The sequence below is a fragment of the Hoplias malabaricus genome, chromosome 8, assembly GCF_029633855.1.
Source record: "Hoplias malabaricus isolate fHopMal1 chromosome 8, fHopMal1.hap1, whole genome shotgun sequence".
NCBI lineage: Eukaryota > Metazoa > Chordata > Actinopteri > Characiformes > Erythrinidae > Hoplias > Hoplias malabaricus.
In genome coordinates, this window is record NC_089807.1 from 40,367,746 (window position 1) to 40,380,618 (window position 12,873).

Consider the following 12,873-nt stretch of genomic DNA (forward strand, 5'->3'; position numbering starts at 1 on the left):
ATTAAATTTACTTGCAAATGTTAAGTAAAATCTACTTGAAATCAAATGTAACATTTGAAAATATTAAGTAAATCTTACTTTGTTCTATTTAACTTACTTATAAAATATATATTTCAGACTTATCAAAATATTAAGACTTGTCAGTGTTTTTTTGAATTAAGTAGATTTTATTATTTTCTATTTGATATATTAGTTTATATCAAGTAATATTACTGACAATTATGACATAAATTATGATAATTACATACATCTTCTCTGCTTTTCCATTTCAGGGTCTCAGTAAATTATGATAATTTTAATTTGATAAATGTTACCAAATAAATAATTGTATCATATCACAAATCATAAAATAATAATAAATAAATAAATAAATAAATAAATAAATAAAATAAAATAAAAAAAATTCAGCTGACATATGAATAGCAGCAAGACTGGCATTAACCAACAAAACATGCATACCCTCTCTAATATAGAACCTAATTCTTCTGTTATTTTTACTCTTAACAAAAGTATGAGTGAAGGTCCTCAAGTGCTTGTTCTGTAAAGTTCTGTAAAACAATCGCCACCATGAACTTAAACTGTTAATATCACTGCATTATACAAGGCTAGCTATATTTTAGACTTTTAGCAACATTAACAATCAATGTCTCTTAAATAAATCACCAAATCTATTTCTGTATCTCACCCACCCACTTCCATCCCTATGCAATGTTCTTGTCCCAAAATACTATACTCTATCAAAGGTCAAATGTCTTTGATAGTAAATATTTTTGTTGTCAATATTGTCTCACTCAAAGACAAATCTACAGCATCACATATGAAATGGTGTAAATGAAATGGCCTTTCAAATAGTCAGTTAAAACCTTACATTCCTCAGACAATATCCAACAGTCTTTTGAAGAGGCAAAACTGAGGACAGCAAGTCTGTGTCTGCACAATGGCGTCTGAAGGTTCATCCGAAGAGTGGAAGTTCATTAAAAGACAACAGTGGTATGTGAGCAGAGAATCCAACCAAACAATGTTTTCGCAAGTGGTTGGTAGTTATTTGCAAAATGAAAAAGAATAGTAATATTGTGTAGCGCAGTGTTGGGGGTATGCAAGAGAAAAAAATAAGCCCCATAAGCAGCGAGCAAGCTTTATTACATCACATCCAGATCCTGGCAACATCTTTCTTTCAAGAAGGATGAATACATCCTCAGGATCCTCTCCATCATCACCACAGACAACCAGGATCCTGACGTGTCGAGTTACGTCACTGCGTCTGTCCTGCTGCATGCAATTAGAAAGAAAAATCAAGTTGATTACATTGATAGAATCTGTCAAAAGTGCTTGGATTTTAAATGATATCATTATTAGGACAAAAAAATCAACACACACTAAAGACAACCATCATTAAACATAGCTCAAATTACCTTTTTTTCTATTTTAAGCCTATTTCAATGGTGAGCTGGTATTAGTAAAACATTTAAGGAACATGCTCTTAGCCATAAATTGTGTGTCCATGCAGCTTTACTTTGCCTAGTAACACTATAGTTGTGTAATAGCAAAGCATGTGTAATTTTAAATAATTTTGACGTGTTTTTAATTTAATATTTGAGTAATCCTCTAAGATTAATCTCTATTTTCATCCTGTTGCCTTCCCCTCTTAGTTGCACCTTAATAACATTTACCCTAACGTACTATTTTTGGGTTACATTATTGCAGATAACAAAATTCGTATTTAGGGTGCCTTTAAAATGTTAAGATTAATTAATTGTGTTTTATGGAGCTGTCGTGAGGGGATCTTCACTTGTATTAGAATTTTGAAGTCATTACAATAGATATTTGGGGAGTCGACTCCTCTTCCCTAACACCATTTACTGTGGTTTTATTTCTCCTGTTTCACTGTGCCCGCGACCCTAAATTGGATAAGCGGTTACAGATAATGGATGGATGGATGGATGTTTCACTGTGTAGTGACGCTGCTCGGTGGGAGAGATTTTGAATCACGCTCTGAAAACGACTTCGAATATTTCCCAATATCTGCTCCATGTTGCATGACTAAAGAAAGAAGTTTTAATTTTAGAGTTGGAAATAGTCTCAACTCAAGCAATGTTGGACTAAAATGTCCTTACACGTTTGAAGGAAAGCACTCCCTATCCTCCATAGTGCGGTGCCATACTCTTTTTTTACCATGTGTAAAATGATTTCAGAGTGTGGTTCCAGAGTTGTCCTGTGTAGTAGCTGCTCTGTAAATTGTGAGAGCAGTGGAAAAGAGTAATGTTTAAAATGGACTAGCTTTGAGTTCCTACAACAGCCCCAAAAAAACGACAGAAGGAACACTGAGAACATGCGGGATTTATGTTCAGACATGCTTCAACAGAGTGACTCGAGCTAAAGTCAATAAACAACTTATAAAAACGGTCTTACCATTTATCAAAACCAGCATACAAACCGGCCTAGCGACAGTGTTTAAAGTTTAATTAAGTAGCGATAACTTCCTGAAGCAAGCTGCTTGAGATTAATGCTAATCATCGCCAGCCAATTTAATGTAAACTAACATGGATGACTTTTTCCTTATGAAAATGGCTAACACTTTGAGCAATAACTCAAACTACCAAAACGCACACAGGCCAGTATATTTTCACAAATATATAAAAAAAACGGGCAATAACTTACATTACTCTAGTGACAGCTCGGCCATGCTGCGCTTCCACAACTGCTCCAAACGTCTCCTCGCTGCCTCTTTCTATGCTCCAAACATCTCCTCGCTGCCTCCTACTTTGCTCCAAACGTCTCCTCGCTGCCTCCTTCTTTGCTCCAAACGTCTCCTCGCTGCCTCCTACTTTGCTCTTGTATCATGCCAAAAGCACATGTGCGAATTCGAACACACTATACTTCAGTAAAATCATTCATTCATTCATTATCTGTAACCTCTTATCCAGTTCAAGGTCGCGGTGGGTCCAGAGCCTACCTGGAAGCATTGGGCGCAAGGCGGGAATACACCCTTAAGGGGGCACCAGTCCTTCACAGGGCAACACAGACACAAACTCACCCCTATTTGAGTCGCCAATCCACATTCCAACGTGTGTTTTTGGACTGTGGGAGGAAACCTACACGGACACAGGGAAAACACACCAACTCCTCACAGACAGTCACCCGGAGGAAACCTACGCGGACACGGGGAGAACACACCAACTCCTCACAGACAGTCACCCGGAGCAGGAATCGAACCCACAACATCCAGGTCCCTGGAGCTGTGTGACTACGACACTACCTGCTGCGCCACCGTGCCGCCCATCAGTAAAATCAGCTTAGTATTATTATTATTATTTTTATTATTATAAATGGGCTGTTTGGAAACAGCCAATGTTAAGTTCCATATCAAATAAATGGCATTCAATCATAAACAGTAGCTTCTGCATTTGATCAAACCTAGAATTATGGTTTTTAAGTAAAATATCTGTTACGTTTCCTCTCTCAAATTCAATACAATACAAATTAATACATCTGTTACCAATCCAGCTGTAAAATATGTGAAATAAAATACACAACTACTCACCTCACTCATTAAAACAGAGCTTTGTTTCACTATAAATTCCCCCTAAACAAAGAGCTATATAAATTACACAAGGATTCACTGACATTTATGTGTATTTATATGTAGTAAGTATTTGATGCCGTGCAAATTAAGTACACTTAATGAAAAATATAGTGAAAAATAAAACAATAAAAGTATAAATACAGAAGCAGAACAGTTATATTTATTCTTCAGTGTGACTAAACTGTAACTCTTTAAGGTCAGATGATTAGGTTTAATGATTTTTAAACAAGTGCCCCTATAAATGTGTAAATCCCTTCAATGTGAAGCATTTATGGGGCTAAATACCCTATTTCGTAAATGAATTACTTTGGTCTTACAGGACAGTAGAGACAAAACGTTCCTTTACCCAATAAGAGCATGCCCATGGTGACATCTGTCACAAACTGAAATGAAGCAAAATGGTTAACATGTCACATCAGGATTTGAACCTGAAAATAGCTTCAGAATATGCTATGTTACCCCTTTGACACAATATGAAAAGGTCCTAATGAACAGCTCATTTGTTCTGTTTTATACTCCTTTTTGTCATTTAATGTAAACAGGGTCTGGGCTCTAATGGGTTAACAAGTCACACACCATCTTTACTTCATCAGCTGCCCATAGAAAGAATGCTCCACAACTTCAAGATGTTAATCTAACAATCCAAAAGGGACAGGATTTTAATATCTATGTTGAACATAACATTTTTATTTATTTATTCATTTTATAGCAATGCACTGGTTCTTTATATGCACACAAAGAAATACCCACTGGGAATACAATAATAATAATAAAAAAAACCCTAGCATATATTCATTTAAATGTCTAGGTTTAGGAAAATCATATAATTTAATAATGTCAAACTGTTCAGAAATTTGTTACTCTTTTCTTTAAAATAGGTGGTAAATTGCAAAATTAGCTCAGTTATTTTATTGAATTATATTCTTTACAGAATAAACTCGTAAACAATAGAAAATTATGTCGGCAAGCAGTTCTGTGTAGTGATTGGACAAACTCGTGGTTGCCTGGACTGAGTCACAGATAGTTCAGCCAATGAATGCCTGAGAATCACTTGTTTGAATTTGAGTGCCAGCTACACCTGGAATCGTCACGTTCATTTACTCACAGTTCAGCCAACGAATGCCCGAGAATAATTTGTTTGAATTTGAGTGCCAGCTCCACCTGGAAACCTCAGTTTCAGTTACTGAAACACAGGATACTGCACAGGAGTTTGCTCAGAGACGCTGCTCATGCCAAGTTTTAATGCTCAGCATCAACTAAAGGTAATGTTCTACTTTTATTTCTTTCCAGAAAACTGCTGTTGGGAGAAAAACAATATATGTTGTATGGAGTTAGTAACATTCTGACATCAAGCTAATGTATGAGACATCACTTTACAATAGTTTTGGCCTTAATTTTTTTTTTTTTATATTAATTGAAAAAATGTATTTAATATCAGACCACTTCAGTGACTTAACATTACTTTATATCACTACAATCTAATTATGCAAAAATAAAAATCTCTGGAAATGATTTTTATCCCTTTAATGTAATTCTGCATGTTTTATGTTTAGTGTTGGCAGACAATATTAAACCTTAATTAGTTTGTAGTTTTGAGATGATTTATTGTGTAACGTTAACAAAATGAGTTCGCAGTAAACAGTAAAAGTGAAATATGGTAACAATGTAATAGTGATATCCTTGTGAAATTTGTATAGCTTTTTGACATCTTTTGGTGACATCGCCTTGTTCCCACGCTTTCGAAATATTCTTACAAGCAAGGGGATGTCATCAAGGTATGTTGGTTTTTGGTTGTGTTCACACAAATAAGAATATGGATTATGGCTTAGGAATGTGATATAGCAATGTTTTAAGGGTGATCTGTCAATGTAGTAGGATTCAGTCTAACCTGGTCACTTTTGGCGACTCAAAAGTGTCCATAGGTGTGAGTGAATGTGTGTGTGTGTGTGTCTGTGTTGCCCTGTGAAGGACTGGCGCCCCCTCCAGGGTGTATTCCTGCCTTGCGCCCAATGATTCCAGGTAGGCTCTGGACCCCCCGCAACCCTGAATTGGATAAGCGGTTACAGATAATGAATGAATGATATGCATGCTAAATTGATTTTAAAAATGTAAAAAAAAAAATACTGTTATTTTTAAATGTGTCAGGAACGCGGGGCGGACTGACGGAGCGGACGCATTCGCTAAAACACAGATAACCTTTAATAACAAATAATAACAAAACAAAGAGACTATTAACAAAAGACAAGAAACGGGGATCCAGGCAGGATAAACGGGACACGGGGAGTTAAACAGGACTAACGGGACAGACAGACTAAAGAACGAAACGACAGAGGAAATACAGCGACAACGTGGAGACTAATAACGGAGAGACTAAATAACTCGACAAACTTGACAAAGAACGAGAGAACAAGAGAACACGACAGACTTGACATGATACAGGGAACAATAGAACAATGACCAACAAACAGGAAGTGTAGGAAGGGGACTTAAATACAAGACACTGACGAGACGCACCTGAGACAGATAACGAGAAGGACGGGTTAACAGATGACAGACGAGGAGGCGGGACAAAGGCGGAGACTAGAACATAAACAAAACAGAGCCATGTGCAAATAAAGCACATGGCGGGGACAACAGACTGACAGGACGAAGGCGTGACAGATGCCCCCCCCAAGAACGCGCAACTCCCGGGCGCGTACTCCTAAACCCCCCAGGAGCTGGCACAGGAGAGGGCACGGAAAACAAGACAGACTAAGACAAGACAAGGAACCAAGTGAGACAGGACTCAGGACAGGACGGGAACAGACACAGGAGCTGGGGACACGACAGGACCGAATATACGAGACGGGACATGGGACATGACAGGAGACTGACAAAGGGGGGCCACAAGAGACGAGAATGGACTGGACAGGACAGGAGTGGACACATGGGAATTGACGGGAGACTGGACTGGAGACAAGACAGGGGACTGAACGTGGGACGGATACGGAGACTGGACACGTTTGGGGACAGAAGACTGGACATGGACAGGTGACAGAACAGGGGACTGGAATGGAGACGGGACTGATGACAGGACTGGGTGCTGGGAATAGACGGGAGCAGAGACTGGTGACGAGACAGGGGACAAGACACTGGACAGGATAGGAACACTAGACTGGACAGGGGTATGTGACTGGACAGAAGACAGGACAGGTGACATGACACTAGACGGAAACAGGGACTGGACAGGACTAACAGGGGACTGGACATGAGACAAGACAGAGGGTTGAAACGGGGACTGGACAGGACTAACAGGGGACTGGACATGAGACAAGACAGAGGGTTGAAACAGAGACTGGACCGGAGACAAGACGGGTGACTGGACATTGGACGGATACGAAGACTGGACATGACTAACAGGGGACTGAACCGGGGGTTGAAACATAGACTGGACAGGGCTGATAGGGGACTGGACAGGACTCACAGGAGACTGGACTGGACTTGGTAGGGGAACAGGGACCAAGACATTCAGGGGGACAGACACGAACACAGTGACAGGGACTGGGACAGAGACAAAAGCTGACATGGGTACTGGGACAAGGACAGAGACAGGAACCAAGACAGGGACAGACAAGGGAACCAATATAACAGGGGGGTGCCCAGGACTGGCTAATGTCTGTGGGGCAGTCTGAGGAACCAGCCTGGGCACAGTTCTGGGGATCGGCCCTGAAGTCCTTCGGGCCGACCTACGGACATGGACAGGAGCGGCCGTAGCCACAGTCACGGGGACAGGAGAGGCCGTAGCCACAGTCACGGGGACAGGGACGGCGGGTGCCACTATTACCGAGACAGGGGCGGCGGGTGCCGCCATTACCGAAACAGGAGCGGCGGGTGCCGCCATTACCGAGACCGGAGCGGCGGGTGCCGCCATTACCGAGACAGGAGCGGCGGGTGCCGCCATTACCGAGACAGGAAGCCCTGCAGCGACGTCCACGGAGGCAGGGGAACCTGCGACATCGTCCACGGAGGCAGGGGAACCTGCGACGTCGTCCAAGGAGACAGGGGGGCCTGCGACGACGTCCAAGGAGACAGGGGAACCTGCGACGTCGTCCACGGAGGCAGGGGAACCTGCGACGTCGTCCACGGAGGCAGGGGAACCTGCGACGTCGTCCACGGAGGCAGGGGAACCTGCGACGTCGTCCAAGGAGGCAGGGGGACCTGCGACGACGTCCAAGGAGGCAGATGAATCTGCGACGTCGTCCACGGAGACTGGAGAACGTGCGACGACGTCCACGGGGGCAGATGAATCTGCGACGTTGTCCACGGAGACTGGAGAACATGCGACGACGTCCACGGAGGCAGATGAATCTGCGACGTCGTCCACGAAGACAGGAGAGGCGCGCGCCGCGCTCTCGAGGACAGGCGCCGCTGGAGGCGCCGCGTTTACAAGGACAGGAGTTCGTGCTGCTCGCCGGGCTCGCGCTGGAGCTGTAAAGGGTTTAGGGGGTTTCACAGGCGCACCCATTAGATCCCCTCGAGGTGCGCCCCTGTTAGCCTCAGACCTCAGAGCTACGGAGGTGAGGCTAACAGCCCCTACCCTTAACGCCCCCCCAAAAATTTCCCCGGACCTGAGGGGGTAATCCTCCAGCGAGGGGGGGACTCCAGCACGCTTCTTCCGCCGACTCTTTTGACTCCCGCTGGCGCAACTACTCGATTCACGAGTCGACTCCTCCGGTATATGAATCGGAACAGCGCCAGGCAGGAGCTGGAGCCGGCGACTCCATTCCGAGGCCGCTTTCAAAGCCTCCCCCACAGGATCTTTGGGGCCTGTGCGGAATGGAGTCCGGCGAACGGCACACCCCTTAAGGTAATAGTTTGTGCTAGCTGCGTCCATGTAGGGGTTGGTCATTCTGTCAGGAACGCGGGGCGGACTGACGGAGCGGACGCATTCGCTAAAACACAGATAACCTTTAATAACAAATAATAACAAAACAAAGAGACTATTAACAAAAGACAAGAAACGGGGATCCAGGCAGGATAAACGGGACACGGGGAGTTAAACAGGACTAACGGGACAGACAGACTAAAGAACGAAACGACAGAGGAAATACAGCGACAACGTGGAGACTAATAACGGAGAGACTAAATAACTCGACAAACTTGACAAAGAACGAGAGAACAAGAGAACACGACAGACTTGACATGATACAGGGAACAATAGAACAATGACCAACAAACAGGAAGTGTAGGAAGGGGACTTAAATACAAGACACTGACGAGACGCACCTGAGACAGATAACGAGAAGGACGGGTTAACAGATGACAGACGAGGAGGCGGGACAAAGGCGGAGACTAGAACATAAACAAAACAGAGCCATGTGCAAATAAAGCACATGGCGGGGACAACAGACTGACAGGACGAAGGCGTGACAAAATGGTATATGATTGTTAGATAATTGAACATTTCTGAAAATATATTGAAAAATTAAACTTGGATCTGTAAACATCCTAACAACAGACTTATATATAGGGTTAAATTTGTGTAAATGTACCAAATTTTTCTGGATTTAACCAGAAACCTCCAGTACTATAATATTGAGATCTCATGGATAAACAGTACATCATAATATTTAGTAGGCACATTAACCAACATTTAACGGTTATGCTCTGTACATTTATAAGATAAGGACATTTATTGGCTGGTAAAGTTCTGTTAATAAAATTTGTAATAAGATTTAAAAGACAGTAATGTTTGTTCTTTTAATTCAAAAAGCCTGTAATTTGACAGATTCTTGTTGTAGATTGACTGAATAATTCTTTGAAATAACATAGCTAACCCTTTTATTTAAAGATGGCAACTTTCAAATTACAGACCTTAAATATATTTTTGCAGTATTTCCTTAATTTTGTTATTTAGTATTTTAAGGATGAAATCTTGTAATTTTACTACAATTTGGCTGTAAAATTACAAAGAATATATACAGTGAAAGATTGTGATTTCACAATAATAAATTGTTAAATTACATATAATATTTTACTGTAATTTTATGGGAACTGCTTGGCAACTTTTGCTGCCAGACATTTGACCCTTTTTTAATGTTGTTGGTTTTTTTTTTTTTTGTTTGTTTTTTTACAGTGTAGGGGGATTGCTAATGGCAGCTGCAACTGTGGGATCACTACTGAGCCGTCAACTTAGCCATGGTCAAATGTAAAGTAGGGTAATTGCAGGCTGAAATTCCAAACATAAAAAACCCAATTGAACAAGCGGCAACAACACCTGCAAACAACTGGGCAAACCCTACAAGACACCGTCATGGTACTCAATGCTAACAGTGTTGCTTTGGACAGAACTCTCCAGACGGTTAACTCTTTGCTTTCAGTAGTACAACTTGACATTGCCCACATCCAACTTGTGAATATGCTATTGTCTGATATGCTACAAGAAATCAGCTCCTCTGTGGACAGCTTAGCCATGGGGAGGATTCCCTCCTATCTGGTACCCCTATAATTAGTACAGGAGATTCTGTCTACAGCTACTCGAGAAGTAGTCACTGATCTCCAGGCCCACCTACCTTACACCTTAGGTAGTGCCATCCCAATTTATGTCAATCCCCAAGACAGAGAATTAGCATTCATCATTAACCTTCCCACAATGGTGCCTGAAAACATATACCGTTTGATAGATGTTGTTAAAGTTGGATTCTGGCAGGATTCTGTATATGTTTGAGTAAAGACAACACCTTTGTAGCATTCCAAGGTGATAACCCTGATCTATACTTGGTGCCTAATTTGCTTATGTGCACACTCCCCAAAGACATCCACTACTTGTGCCCTAGCAAACCTTTTATTCGTGACAGCGCGAATGGGATCTATGGCCTTAAGCCTATGATGAGTAATACTCAGTGCCCGGTGGTTGTTACACCCCGACGTTTGGTAACCAGCACCCAAGCTGAGATTGGTGGGAACCATTGGTTGGTTAACACTCCCTTTAGATAGGCCCTACTAACCTATGATCAACATGACATCTCGGAAAGGGTGCCCCTGCCTAGCCAGAATTTTTGGGAAGATGTCCCCGCAAATGCAATCCTACATGTGGGGGACCTCTATCACAGTCCTGTATCATCTGAACCCTGACCAATATGAGAGTGACATAGAAATCTCAGATTTCTTCTCCAAACACACCATTGAGCTAGACGCCCAAACACTAACTGGCCTAGAATATGAGGGAAGCCAAGTCATTGACCTAACCCCTATTGATAACACCCTTAAAGAACTGTCATCTCAACCACTCTGGTCAGTACAGCCTGTCACCTATGCATGGTCCACTCCAGACACCTTACTAGTTGCACTGGTAGGATTAGGATATATTTTGACTTTTGGTATAACTGGGTTCTATTTCAAATGCACTTGAGCCCTACAGAGCAGGTTAGAAACTTGGCCCTCCAACCAGCCCTCAGGGTAGCGTTTGAACAAGATTTACCCATAAGTAATTAGAATTCCTTCATTACACAAGCAACAATATTAATATGCACCCATACACACTGATAGGAAGACATCAGCTTTGAAAATGTACTTGAATGTGCTTGCTGACCTCACCTCCCTCCACAGCATTTTTTTTTCCAGCTCCATGTTCCCTACCAGACCACAAAACTGAAAAAGGGGGGGAATGTAGTGGAGGAAGGCCCAGGTATGCTGAACCTTTTTAAAACTCTGGATCTAGATCAAGAAATGGAGACATTTTAAGATTCAGCCTTTGATTTTCAAAGGCTGAATCTTAAAATGTCTCCATTTGTGGGGACCTATGAAACACACACACACACATAGTCTATTGGGGATTGTAAGGCCATAAAACCCCCTTTCCAGTGACCCTGAGAGGTTCACGAAGGGTCTATACCTACACTAAGTGGTCGGTTCGAAAGTTATGACCACCATTAGACCAAAGGATAACTCTTAAATCAGTTAAGGGATCCTGGGGTGTGGACACTAAACCTATCACCTGATAGAACTAAGAACTCTCCTAAAAGGACATTCCTCATTCGTAATCTTATTGCAAAATCGCCATATGGCCCCAAGGGAATGCAGCAAAATTTTGTTCTTAAAACATTTTAGTCAATCCAGCTGGAACGGCATGGACCAACAATACCTCTAAGTGAACATTTGGGAAACGAAACGTAACCGAGAGCACCCCGTTGTCTCTCACTCTCTCTTCCTCTCTCTTTCTCTCCCTCTCTTGTTTTATCGCTGTCCAAAAAAAAAATTACAAAAAACAAAAGAAAATGATCTTGGACACTGCTTTTCTGAATCCAGTTATGCATTATGTAATGTTTATTATTGTCTATCATATGATATTCTCAGGTGAATATATACTAACATGAATTGATTTGACAAATTAATGTGCATTTCGAAATCACGAAGACCAATTCATTGGTCAAGTTAAAAGAATGTTAATTAATCTCTAATAACTAGAATAGTTGGTGTAATTACATCAGTATACTCAATGTATTAACATTCATGTATATGAGGTATTAATTCAAGGATGTTTTATCCGCAGCATTAAGCATAGTATGAATTCATGGATGTTTTAAGCATATCTTTTTTTTCACTGGGAACTTGAGACAGTCACATGTACTTCCCAAACCCAGTAGCCAATCAGAGAATGGCTACCTCTCAAGTGGGCGTAACAGCGCCACATAAAAACAGTAAAATGGCTGAAATGGCGTGTGTCAGAGTCAAGGAGTCACAGAGAAGTAACCAGAAGTCGCAAGATTTGAGCCGCTGAACGGAGTCGACACCTTCTGAAAGACTCTGATAACGGACCAATCTTATAAAACTGAACAAGGGATGCTTTGGTCAGTTTAGCATTGCATAATTTAGTGATTAAGTCAGATAGTTAAAACTGTAGAAATAACTCTGTCAGCTAGCTTCAATTTACTTTGTTGTTTGTCTTTTTTTTTTGTTTCTCAGTCAAAGCCTCTTTTTTACGGCTGATCAAAGCAGGTGAAACTAATTTTTGGCCAGAACAAGATACCACCTCTGAGATTGGTGAATTTTTAGTATATGAACTTTATACATGGACTTCAAGACATCATCTCTGAAAATTCGAGACAAGAGAGCCTCTTTCAATGCCCCCTTTCGGGGACTCTCAACCAGGACAGCGAGTCAAGAGAAAATTCTCCCACTGACGTTGCAACGCTCTGAGGGCGCCTGAAGTGGCTTTCCCCCCTGTAAATGTCGACTCCTTAGCGAGCCCAGCCTCAGCAGCTCCCACTGGGAGAACAGGATGAGCCAGGGCTTGGACCCTCTGCTGCCAT